We start from the raw sequence: 13,566 nt of genomic DNA, 5'->3' as shown, positions 1-13,566 counted from the left end.
CATCGGAAGTTCAGGCGGATTTTCTCTGCTGTCCTGAGATAAAGCTTAAAGTGCGGTCAAACCCTACCACGCCCCATCTACCATATGCATATGCCGCGTATATATAGATCCAAAGAGAAGTGTATACGATGATGAATGGCAAATGATGATGGCTTGATGCGTGCCGTCGTCCGTCCTTCTGTGAATCTGCGCGTTAGGTTACGTGATAAACAGAGCGCCACCTGTCATGGTGGTCTACGTGGCACTCGGCTGCCTATCCACAGGTCGCGGAATTGAATCGACAGCCGCATTTTCGATGGGTGTGGGAATGCTTGAGGCCCGTGTGCTATAGATTTAGGTGCACGTTAAAGAGCCCCGGGTGGGCGAAATTTCTGGAGACCTCCAATACGGCGTCTCTCATAATCATAGGGTGGTTCGAGGACGCTAAACTTCAAGAATTAATATTAGTATTATTAAACACAGCGCCAAACATGAAAGAAATGTATATGCAGCAAGGCGGTTAGAGGGTTGAGAGCGCCTCACGTGGTGATAAGCGTGTTATACGTCATGTTTTCAATCGTGCACTTCTAGAAAAGATGCTAAATTGTCTGTAAGTATACAGCATTTACTACTCTCATGCCAACCTTACTGCTTGTCGATAACGCCTTACGACAAAATATATCGGATGTATACGTAAACGTTGGTATTACTGCTCCTTGACTAGAACTTCACTTGCTACCGCCTTGAACGCAGCAGAAACTCGTTTCTATAAGGCGATGTATTAATGGCGGTGGCAAGTCAAGTTCGAGTCGGGGAGTGGTTCTAAATACAGGGTTGAAATGCCGTATTCTATAACGCCCATTCACTCAAAGCTTCACCTTGACTTGAGGAAGTCAATGGGGGTGCCATCTGCATGAAGTCACTGCATGTGAGCAATAATCTGCAGCTATTCTTCAAACGCCGGGCCATTTACAGCCGAGGAGCGGCGCAGTGCTCAACTCTGTCAAGTGAAGGATGACATTCGAGTCGAGGAGCGTTTGGGAATACTGGTTCATAAAGGTTAATACTTGATTACGCGACGGTTATGCAAACGTCATACTATACCTCGACTGGCCGTATAAGGCTAGAATTGTGACAACTTCATGGAAAATTTAGGCGTACTATAATTTTCTTTATGTTCAGACAACGCTGACTTTTGTGCTTCGTCATGCAACACGTACACATGAGACAGTTCATTGCTGCTCTCTGGTACAGCATGTGACATATTCAAAAGTAGGGCCAATAACTCTTAAACTTGCTGTTGTATGCCAAAATAGCCTTGATCCCATATGTACGTGTATGCATGTGTGTCATATATGCCTCTATGTATACATTTATATGAAGTCCTCCAAAAAGCATTTTTGCATACGCACTAGTTCACTAGTGGCAGTAATCGCACCAAGTTAGTGATGGTCATGGAAGTAAAGTCATGGGTGATTACTTCCATGTATACGTAGAAACAGTAAGTAGCAAGTGTCATGAAAATAATTTGGTAGTTATCTATATATACTTGAAGTTAGTACAACGTTGCGGAAAAAATTTACCATGCTTCAAAGACAGCAACTACCACTACTTTGTTTTTAGAGTGCGTGGCTGGGTTCTTACTGCAGTTGAGTAAGTGCGAACGCATTACAGGAAGGTGTCTGTGCCTTATTCTGACAATGCCTTTGCTTATAGCTGTATTTTTCAAGATGGCTATCTTTAAGTAATTTCTCCATTGTCCATTGAGGCTATAAGTAAAGTATGATACTTCAATGAGGTGTGCGTATGTGTTATACATAATAAGTTTAGTGAAAAGTATGTAAATTTAGGCGTGTTGGTTTGAGGACATTTTTGAAAACATTTCGTCGTGCACACAGTGCATGGTCGGGAACACGGAAGGCGAGAAAACAAACAGGCGTGATTGGTGAAAAGGGCATTATTTATCGAGCATTATTTGGGACCCGCTTCGCAGGCTCAAGTCCTGATCTGTCGAAAAAGCAGTCGGCTACTCATGGCGCCTACTAAAGAAAAAAAACAAACATAAAAAAGCTCATATTATGCGGTCATTGCTTCAGTCGTTAGACATGCAATATACGGCATTCCTCTTCGTCTGTACGCAGCCAATAATAGAACTTTGGCGTGTATCTATCAATCATCATCGTTTCGGGTTGTCGAGCGTATAGATGCAGCGTTTGCCAGAGCAGATCGTCATTGCCGCGAAACGTATTATTATTGGAGAAATATGAAGCAAAACGTATCAGAGTGTTATGCATGCTTGGCATCTACAGCTGCGTGTTTTGTTACAATTAGGTGGTCCACGGTGTGCCCTTGTTTTCTTTAAGCTGCAACGAGGCTGAATCAGTCTTTTGACGTACACCATGCATGCATGCTTTTATTTTATATGTATATACACACGAACGCGTCGTATAGCTGGTGCAAATTGATGCAACTATACACAGGGCTACTACTTCGACCTTTTTGCTCGAAGCAGCGCTACAGACTTGGAGAAGACGACAAGGTGCTGTAGTCTTGCGCTATACATAATAAGTCGGAGAAACATAGACACGCCGAATAAAATAATATTTTGCTATACTGTTTGGGGCTGAGGCGTACACCAGAAATTTTCTTCGGAAAGAGTGAGGTGGGTGACAATCTTACTTTATTGTTCGTGCATGGTTGTGTGTTTGTACTAGTGGGTTTTGAAACGTCCTGGACTTCGCACAAAAAATGTTATATAGTCACAGCTTTGAAATAGTACAGTTATTCAATGTTTTCCCTCCTGAAGCAGATGTCCTTCCGGCATGAGTATTAAAGTTTTTTTTTATAATTAAAAAAAAGCATGCGTTCGTTCATGAAACCAGGTTTTCGTGCCATGTTTGGCGTAAACAATGAGAGAATGATGCCCCTGCAAGTTTTTTTTTTTTGAATAAGCAAAAACGCGATAAGAGGAAGGGGCCACGTCAAGAAAATAGAAGTGATGGTTGGTGAATCGGAAACCCGGGGTCTTCACTTTGGCAGCCACAACTGTGTACGTGTGCGAATGCTGATAGTTCATTGTTCAAACTATTTGGCACCCACTTTGCTGAAAGCTCGTGCATGTGGAAGATTCTGGCGACCATGAAAGCAACACGTTGCAGGTAGATTTCCAGGAATTGAGCTCTCTTTCTGGCGCATCTTCTCACATCCAAGTATTGGCTCGTACACAGCATACAGCTTGTTACCGGGTCTCCTGAGGTTTTTGAGTGGTCCCTTTGCGCTGCATATTCAATGGTCGAACGCGTTGTCTTGTAACGAGAGGGCAAGCTTGTGAGTATGCAATAAGGAGCACATTAATCCTCCAACAAGTCTGTAATTTCAGTAATGATGTACTTCGTAGTCTTTTCCTTAAGAAACAATAACTCGCACTTTCAAAATTACCTAACAATGTATCAAGCTTCGAAATTGAATTAGAATTGAAATTTTATTCCGCATCAGGACCATGTTTCAAGGAGGGCAGGTAAATGCTGTTAGAACAGCTTGGGTAGCCCCGACCCCTTGTACATCACAAGATAGCGTATAGAAGCGTGCTGATTCGTGTAGAAGAGCAGAGTATAGGGGCTAGTTGGTGTCATGTCTTTTTATGGTTAGGCTTCGATTCCGAGTGAAAGGTGAAAAATCCAGGAACTTTCCAGCTTTTTTTCGTATATATATTCAAAATATGGAAATAACTTGTGGTTTATAAATCGGAATAAATGTGTGCATAAAATAAATAAGTCCGTGTGTTGGACAGCTTATAGGTTGGTCAGTGGTCATTCACTTTCATAGGCTAACATAACATTTTTCATAACATTTTTGAGCGACTCGATTATTTTTTTATTTTACTTCGTCATTTTGTTATGCGCAGCCCGAGGAATAAACAATGTGGCAAATTTGTGCATTTTTCGTGATTTCAGGGATCAATACGTTAAAGCTTTGTATATTTAGTCTCAGAAGTTCTTCCGCCAGGACGCAGCTTAATTTCTGCATGTGACTTTGAAATGTGTCATAATGTCACTAGTTAACAACTTATTGGTGAAACATCAATAATTTGCAAACAGTATACACTTTCATTTGTTATGATATATACGCTGTCCACGTATAAATACAGAAAACGTACGTAATCACGCTCTCGACAACACATTGTAAAGAAAAAGATGATATATATATATATCGGTGCGATGTCAGTGATTTCATATTTGTTCGGAAAAACGCTGCTGCTTTTTATGCTTCTGCATGTATGGCAGTGGTGGACAATTAACGATACACAGATGCACTGGCTCCGCCTATAATGTTACTGCGAAAGATGGATTGGGGCCAGCGATATGATTATGCACCGCTTGCGTCAGGATGCACGCTCCCATCGGTCGACGAGAGCCACACATTTAGCGTAAATACGCGATCATAGATGCCGCCACTCAGATGTGTGCGCCCACACACACGCACAAACACTAATGTGTCTGGAGTTTCCGCGAGAACAAACAGCTAAGCCAAATGCTTGAGCACCGTCGTTGTGTTTTTTCTCTTTAGCGGCACAATTCTTAGACGCCCGTTGTGCTTTGAGCGGCGTCGCCATCGGTGGCGTAACCGACAGGCATAAAAAAAAAATTGGCCCCGGATCTGCATGGTACATTACAAATGCCGCCGAAAGACCATAGTCTTGCGTCTGGAGAGAGTGAACAAAACATTTATTTGATGTTCTGCGCAAAAAAATCGGTGAAAGGTATTCTGGAGGCGCTGCGTTAGAGTGCTTCGAGCGTGCAGCGGAGGCGAACGAGCGCATTGAAGCACGTTAGGCGCGAGCGCCATCTGCCAGTTATCTTTGAAAACAAAGGAGGGCATGCGCGCCTGCGGAGAAAGATGCGTGCCATTTGCGGAGGCGATAAGGTGTATGCAACGCAAAGCGATGGGTAGGTGCCACCACCGTGTCGTTTCATTAAAGTGTTGGTAACACTTGCCTTTTTGAGCACCGCGTTGCACTGTCAGCGCGGCGTAACGCTACGGCCCTTAGAATTACTTGTGTGTGCCTTCTCTATATAAAGGCACACATGCAAAACATCGACGTGTTGTTATGGTACCTCAGATATGCGCAATGATTGCTTTTTAATTGACAATCGCACAAGTATGAACGCTGAATCTTGAGCAATACTGGTGGGTGCTGCGGATGGGGTCGGCCGTTTGAGGTATCGTTAAGGGCGGACAGACAGACAGACAGACAGACAGACAGACAGACAGACAGACAGACAGACAGACAGACAGACAGACAGACAGACAGACAGACAGACAGACAGACAGACAGACCAAAATTTTTCCGTCGAAGGTCCCCAAGAAAGACCATCGTCTTTAATAAACAAAAATACATTGGGTCTAATGAGATCTGAACCCGGACATATGCGCTGCTGTCGAGTAAAGACCTTATACTGGCGTCCTGTCCGTTAAGGGATCGTGTTAGGCTTTGTGTTATAGCGTTGCGGAAGAGTTAAGTAACAATTACTCATCAAACAATGCTGATTGCGCAACGAGTGTGTGGTTTAGTGTGCACCCCGTGAAAAGTGTTCAGTCACAATAAACACACAAGTAGACCTGTTTCTATATGCTCTCTATATCTCCATGCATATAGTACCGGCGTTTGTTATTTCAAATGTTTACGGTGATTTGTGGTATACCGCTAAGATTGTCCTCCTAAGGCATTCATTTCAAAGGCGTTAGTATGCGTGCAGACTTGCAACAATTGTGAGTCTGTGTGCGTTCTTTCACTCGTCTTCGTTCGTGTTTATTAGCGTACTTAATAAGACTTTAAAATGCGTGTAAACCAACTTGCCGACCTTACCTCTTGATCCGCTGACACCAAACGGTCAACTTTCAGAATGTTTAATGAGGCGTAAGGCTTTCGCCTTAATGCAAGTGGAAAACATGAGCCGACACAAACACATTTTCAACGTCGGTGAGCAGCAATAAGAAATAAAAAAATATACAGGGTTCCTTATGCATTGCCCTAAAGAATGACCCCGCAAAATATTTGTTGTTATTCCTCATCGATGCACTCCTCTGCCTATATAGGGAGCTCTCTGCGCGTCACGTGATGCCACACTGCCTCCGGGATCGGCCCACAGGAACGATGTGGTGTGATTATGTCCTCGTGCGTCACAATGACTTCACGTCTACACACCTCGATTTACTCCCCTCGGAAAGTACTCAAATTTAGGCTTGTATGACGTCATCCAATACTGGACACGGTTCATGTTGCAACCATGGACGGCGACGGTCACTTTACCTTTTTGATATGTATGTAACCTTCACCTTAATAAAACGCATCAGCCTATAACAAAACGTGCGAAGCAGAAATTTGCGCCTTGCCTAACGTGCGCCTTTCTGAGCTCTTCCGCTCACGTTTATTGCTGTTTCGTTCGTTTTTTTTATATGAGGAATTGGACTTCACACGAGCAGATTTTGATTTCAGTTGGTGACTTCTCTTAAGACAAACTTCGTCTTTTCGACGATAATTGGACGGGTCCCGTCGATTTAGTCTTTACAGATGCTTTTTATCAGGTGTTTGGTCGGTATGATAACATCAACACTGCATAAGTGTGCGTTTCGTTTTCGTCCGTCGGAGGCTCACCCAAGCATGCAGGAGATGCAACCGTGAGGCCGCTCATACGCACGCGCCTTTGGCAGTGATAACGAGCGCGAGAATTTTTTTTTTCACTTTCGGGGAGACTGTCTATAACATCGCGCTAACTACGCAACGACAGCTTCATTAAGCGGCCGTGCCTTGCATACGTTTCCGAGATATGCGACATGAAACACGATCGCTATCATCGCGGATCTACTTGTTTCTTTCTCGCGCGCCGGTCATTGCTGTAGTTCTTCACGCAGCCATTAGGCCCCGGAGTGCGCCGAAAGGCGGCGCGGGTGTCTCCACCACGCGTCTTCATCGTCCGGACGCGTCTGTCTGCGGGTCTGCACGAGCTAGACGACCGGAAAAGCGTGCGTGATTGATGCGGTCCGACGCTGCTAATGGGCTGCAGCCTCGCACGCATCTTCGCGCGGGTGGTCCCGACCGGGGGCTCCCACACTACGGGTTGCACGCTATGAGGCCAACACGCGCCCGGATCGAGCCGAAATCCGTGCCGTCTTGGCCGTTGAACGCGTCGTGACAGCGACGAAGCCGATCCTTTATCGCGCTTACACAAACCGTCTGCTGTGCGAAGATCTACGGCGTCAACGTGACATGCTGCGCGAGGGACTCGCCGAGCGCCATGAGCGACGCCATTTTGTGAGGCTAGCATTCTGGAATTCTCACGAGTTTTTTTTTTTTCGCCACTGACACTGCAGATTTTAGCACGATATACAGCTGCAAAACTCGCAGAGTTCTTTATTCTGGGCAGCGCCCAGAATGAGACAGACAAGAGAAGGAAACAGGACAAGTGCTGGTATAACAACTATACACACACACACACACACACACACACACACACACACACACACACACACACACACACACACACACACACACACACACATATATATATATATATATATATATATATATATATATATATATATATATATATATATATATATATATATATATATATATATATATATATATATATATATATATATGAAAAGATAACTTGCCGTGAGCAGGTACTCAAGTTGTACTGAAGCTCGCACTTGTTTTACTTATAGATGTGCCCCGCCGCGGTGGTCTAGTGGCTAAGGTACTCGGCTGCTGACCCGCAGGTCGCGGGTTCAAATCCCAGCTGCGGCGGCTGCATTTCCGAATGGAGGCGGAAATGTTGTAGGCCCGTGTGCTCAGATTTGGGCGCACGTTAAAGAACCCCAGGTGGTCGAAATTTCCGGAGCCTTCCACTACGGCTTCTCTCATAATCATATGGTGGTTTTGGGACGTTAAACCCCAGAAATCATACTTATAGATGTAGTGACATCGTTAGTCTGCCCTCATCTGGGGTTGATTCGCTCTTGCACTTACGTGGATAGTATGAAGCATACTGGGTGATCTGACAAACTGATGTTATAGAATCATGATCGGGTGGGCCAAGAGTCTGTGCATACTGTGCGGCTCTTTCAGCCTAACCATCGTCAGCGCTTGCTCACACAAAGACTAACATAAGGATTAGCTGCCGCATTATATACATAGCGTGATGTGTGTTGGCAGTAATGTTTGTTCGCTTACGAGGCATACAGACGTTATAGAAAAGCTGAAAAAAAAAGTACAACCTATACACTTTTGTCACCTCATGCAAAATTTCTGAACAGGGAATGTCGCTGAAGCCAACGTGTAGATAAGTGCACCTAGTTGTCTTTGTTAGAGAACAGAATGCACTTAGCCATTTTGTCCCCTCTGAAGCAAGAAGGCTGTCTCATTGTGATGGCAGAGTGCGTCAGTTGGCAGCTATCCATCTACTATCTTCACAGAGGCTCATACACAATGGTTAGGACGTACAGCCCAAGTACTTCAGTAGTATTTGCCTTTGTTATGATGTAATGAGGACATAAAGACGCAGAAGCGTGTTTTGGACCGGGATTTACAACGTTCTGAAACGGCAAAAAAAAAAACGAAAGATTATTATACCTCATGCAGCATAATCTTTCGTTTTTCGAATAATCTTTCATATACGAATAACGCGTCAAAAATACTCACACGCTGCTCATAATGCGTTTTTCCCCTTCTGCGTTGATCATTTTTAGATGTATGCGCCATACTTCAATGAGCCTCATCATAATGACAGTCCCTTCTCCATTTCGAAACATCGTTCTCAGAATTTCAAATTCGCAGCATAGCCAATAAGAAGCAGCATTTGTACAACTGACTAACACACACACACACACACGCACACGCGCACACGCACACGCGCACACACACACACTCATGAACAAAGTCTTCATCCGGGGCAGCCGATGTTTCTCCGGCTGAGTGCAAAGATGTCGCAAGAAGCAGCGCTGCTGCCGCGTCACATAATTGTATAGTGAATTGCACGTATACTTGTTGAAGTCCCGTAACGCATTATGACACAGAAAAATATTCGTTGCTGTTTTACTAATACATGCTCAAAATAAAAAGGTTCCCCACCACGAAGATTAAAATCCATAAAAAGGTGTGCGCGCCGCCTCATCCGTCCTCGCCCCACCCGCAGTTATTTCTGTGGCAGCAGCTGTTGCCTCTCGCTGATTGTTTCTTCGGAGGGCCGCTTCGAGGGGCGCTTTGTTGCTGTAATCAGCGGAGCGAAGTACGTGGGCGCACCTCGTGAACCCTGAGGTCTACGGGCGACTTGCTCAAATATTAAAATGTCAATGAATGACTGTGCCGATGCTCTGTTTCGTCCCTTCGCCCCGGGCAGATAGAACGAGTGAGAAGGAAGCACCCCAACACACAACGCGAGATGATGACGTCTTTCTCTTTTTAATTCGTTGGTCCAGCGGGCGATTCTCTGCGCGGCTGGGCGTGCGGCTCTCCCTCCCTCCCTGGACGGCATCGGTAGCGCGAGAGTGTTTCCCAATTCCTGGCCCCTCCATGTATGACGGGCCGTCGTATGTATAGAGGCCTCTCCCTCTGCCACCTTCTTTGTTCCTTCTTCCCGTTTCATCGTCGACCACGGAGGAGTGGGCAGCATCACCTTCCCTCCACTTCCAAACACACACACCAAGCCAGCTGGTCATGCCGGCAAGGAATAGGCGGTGGGCCGGCCCCTCAGCGCGGCGTGCTCGGGGGGCCGGCCTGTGCAGGCTGGCAGCAGCAGCACCGGCGTAATTACAGAGTGCTGGGTGCCCCGGTAATCACGCGCGCCCATCGCTGCTCTCCCTGGGTGGGCACCACCGGAGCACGCGGGGAGGCCAGGTGAAAGCGCCCCTCCGCTGATGATGGCGCTGGCAGCCCAATGTGCGCGGCGCTACATGGGAGGCCTCGAGGGTTGCCAGGCACGCCGAATACCTCTTCAGCTGGCCTCGCCAAGGCGCGCGCGCGATGAAAGAGACGTCGCTGCAGTGGTTTAAGAGATGCGCGCATTTGCGAGAGAAAAGGGGGGGGGGGGGGCATATCCCAAGACGCTATCACGTTGATTAGCACCTGAGAGAGTCTTGGCGTGAACTCCTGGAAGACACAGCGGGACCACCGAGGCCGGAGGCGATGGAAGCTAGGTGGAATCGAGCACCTTTCTTTGTGTTTGTGTTCGCGGGATGTATAACGCGTGTCCGTGACCGCTTAACGCCCCGTTTTCGGGTTGTGTTTATTACGGAGGCTGATTTCTTCTTCTTTTTTTTGTTTTCGGCAATGGGTAGTTAGCAGCTTTTATACCCTTCCGTAGTATAGGAAGATGGCGATGAAACACAATGCTTAGAAGTTGCTCAGAAGCCCGGTAAATCGACGCTATTCCTTAACTCACTTCGCGGCCAGTAAGCATCCCTAGCTGTAATATAAGGTCCTTGTAGAAATCAGTGGCATAAAGCTATAGAGTGGTGTATTGAAGCTAATAGAATTCTTCCAGGACACACGGCCGGCTTCAGACGACGAGGATGCAGTATCGATCGGCTGCGTCTTTGAACTGGTCACATTTGTAAAACATGAGACGAACTGTGGGAACATAGATAGCTGTGCCAGAGTGTTCATAGATATAAAAAACCATTTACTTTGTCAGTCACCTAACTGTGCTATATGGGCTTATCTCACTTTGGATACATGCATGCCCGTATTCTTAAATGGATCGCCAATTCCCTGTGCGATAGGGAGAATCTACATTTCTGTAATGGCAAAAGCGATCTGTTCAAAAAGAGCAGAGTTGTTCCACAAGAAAGCGTTCGAAGTTCGCTTCTTTTCAACGTGGTAATGAAAAGTTTTCCAGATGTGGCGCCTGCGTGGAAAATATTCAATGTATGCAGATGGCACATGTATATGGACGTCTCACACATATCTCAAAGTCATCAAGCATCGGCTTTAGCAAGGATTAAATACAATAAGCAATTACCTTGAAAGGGTACTGACAACTTTTTGAAGGCTGGTCTGTCATACAGATCTCCCTTGTAGAGACGACCCTGAGCTAGTGTGACGCTTAGCAAATGCTGATAAAATATTTTGTGCTGACATTCAGGTAATTTTTTTCCGTGGCGCACCCACAGACATCATCCCTAACTTGACGCCAGATTACAGCGCTAATTTTTGTGGCTTCACGCTGCACTCTGGCTAGTTGTGGTGACGTCAGATACCGAAACTTTCGAGATGGCCACTTGTGCGTCACAAAAACATTCAAAATGGCCGTTTGTGCGTCACCAATGGAGCCACCGGGTGGTGCGGTCATGGAAAAGGCACTGTATCTTGCTCGAGCACGTGGGAAGCTCATACTGTGCTGTGATGTCAGGGTACAAGGAACCAAAACGAGCTTTTAAAAAAACATACTGTAATTACTTTTTCAGTGTGCATTCACGCATCGCAATACCTTTTTTAGGCTCCCGAGGGCTTGGCCCTTCATTTAACGTAAGAAAAGAAGAAATGAAAATTTTCGTGTCAGTACCCCTCTAAGGAGCGAGTGATTGGTGACGAATTCTAAAGCCTATAGTCTCTATAGTTCTGCCATTCACGAGAAAGAAAGTGAATAGATGGATGGATGCGCAACTTTATTGTCAGTCCTGAGGTGCATGACTCAACGTGCAACTGGCCGCTCCCACATTGGGACAGTCGGAGTCAAGACCGGCGGCCGCATCGTAACTTGAAACTTTTTTTTTTTTTTTGTGGATGAAGAGAGAATTGAAGTCCGCTTCAGAGGAACAGTGGCTGTGATGCTCGGCTGCTGATCCAAAGGCCGTATAAGTCCGATCCCGGCCGCGGCAGTTGCATTTCTATGGAGGCTGAATGGTATATATAAGTGGCTATATCAGAAGACTGTCTCTCCTTACGAGGACACCTCAACGGGTTGGCACCTCGACAGGTAGGCATATGCAGGATTTGGGAATAAAAGATATAGGAAATATAAGATTGGATAAGACACAGGTGAAAGTCATTCGCTCTGCTTCCCATGACCCGTGGACTGTGCGATGTCTGTTCACGTCAAAGAACACCGGATGGTCAAAATTTTCGGAGCTCTCCACTATGCGGCGTCTCTTATAATCACATCGTGGTTTTGGGACGTTAAAACATAAATATTACCAGAAAATTGAAATCACTCGTAAGCAATCACTTCTTCGGTCTTACTTTAGAACGCCAACTCAGATGAGTCAACATAGAATCGACCTCTAAAACCAAGTCAACAGCATTATAAATGTGCAGCGGGAAGAAAACTGGGCAGAACATCGACGCAACTACTCCACGTTCATTGCGCTCTTATCCGACAGAAGATTGCCGACTGAGTGCCGCAGTTCTGCAGAGAATAGCTCAGACGTCTGTACACCGACTTCAGTTGCTGCAAGCACGAAGTCATGCGTGTATGCTTTTGGTTTATACAAACACCATGAAGTTCCCAGACGATATATACGCACGAAAAACCCCCAGCCTTTAATGTGTTTCGAAATGTAGAGACCTGTTGGCATATTTTTTTGCCTATAGTCGCGCAGCATCCTTCACAGTCACTCATATTGCCAATTGAGAACCGTCCCAGAAAGCAAATATAGCACGTGTACCAACGGTGCATTTCACAGCTTCCAAATGCGTTGACACATTGGCAACCATGCGGAAACTACTCGTCTTGGTTAATGGGGCTACGTGTAAACATGACTTACCAGGCGTTGTCGCACTGGTGTTGACCTAACACCGCCTGCTATCAATACACGCACGTGTACACTGCTGGCTGCGTCACCAAAGTGACTGCGACATCAATTTTAAATGCGAAGCATTTCTTAGCGAACTTCGGCGACTTTGAGCGTATCTATCTATCTATCTATCTATCTATCTATCTATCTATCTATCTATCTATCTATCTATCTATCTATCTATCTATCTATCTATCTATCTATCTATCTATCTATCTATCTATCTATCTATCTATCTATCTATCTATCTATCTATCTATCTATCTATCTATCTATCTGTCTATCTATCTATCTATCTATCTATCTATCTATCTATCTATCTATCTATCTATCTATCTATCTATCTATCTATCTATCTGTCTGTCTGTCTGTCTGTCTGTCTGTCTGTCTGTCTGTCTGTCTGTCTGTCTGTCTGTCTGTCTGTCTGTCTGTCTGTCTGTCTGTCTGTCTGTCTGTCTGTCTGTCTACCCGCTTACGTTTGGGTGCTCTCGTGGTCACCCCCTTAACTTGGCGTGAACCAAAATTAGCATGGGAGGGTAAGATGGTTTGAAGAATATGATGCGCTGGTCAAGACATGAATAACGTCACAATCTCGTCGCGTACGTCGTCAAACACTTCCCGCCAGACAGTGGCATGTACGGGTATGTGCCACTGGTATGCGAGTATGTGCCACAGGTGATTGGCACTTATCTACCCAGGAAGGACGATAACACTCACACGGGCAATTTTAATGCATTAGCGTTCAGAAATACCCAACATCAGTAGCGTCGACTCGATGAATGCAAATAATAA

This window comes from Rhipicephalus microplus, chromosome 4 (genome assembly GCF_043290135.1).
Source record: "Rhipicephalus microplus isolate Deutch F79 chromosome 4, USDA_Rmic, whole genome shotgun sequence".
In the NCBI taxonomy this organism is placed as follows: Eukaryota; Metazoa; Arthropoda; class Arachnida; order Ixodida; family Ixodidae; genus Rhipicephalus; species Rhipicephalus microplus.
This window is presented reverse-complemented; position numbering follows the sequence as displayed.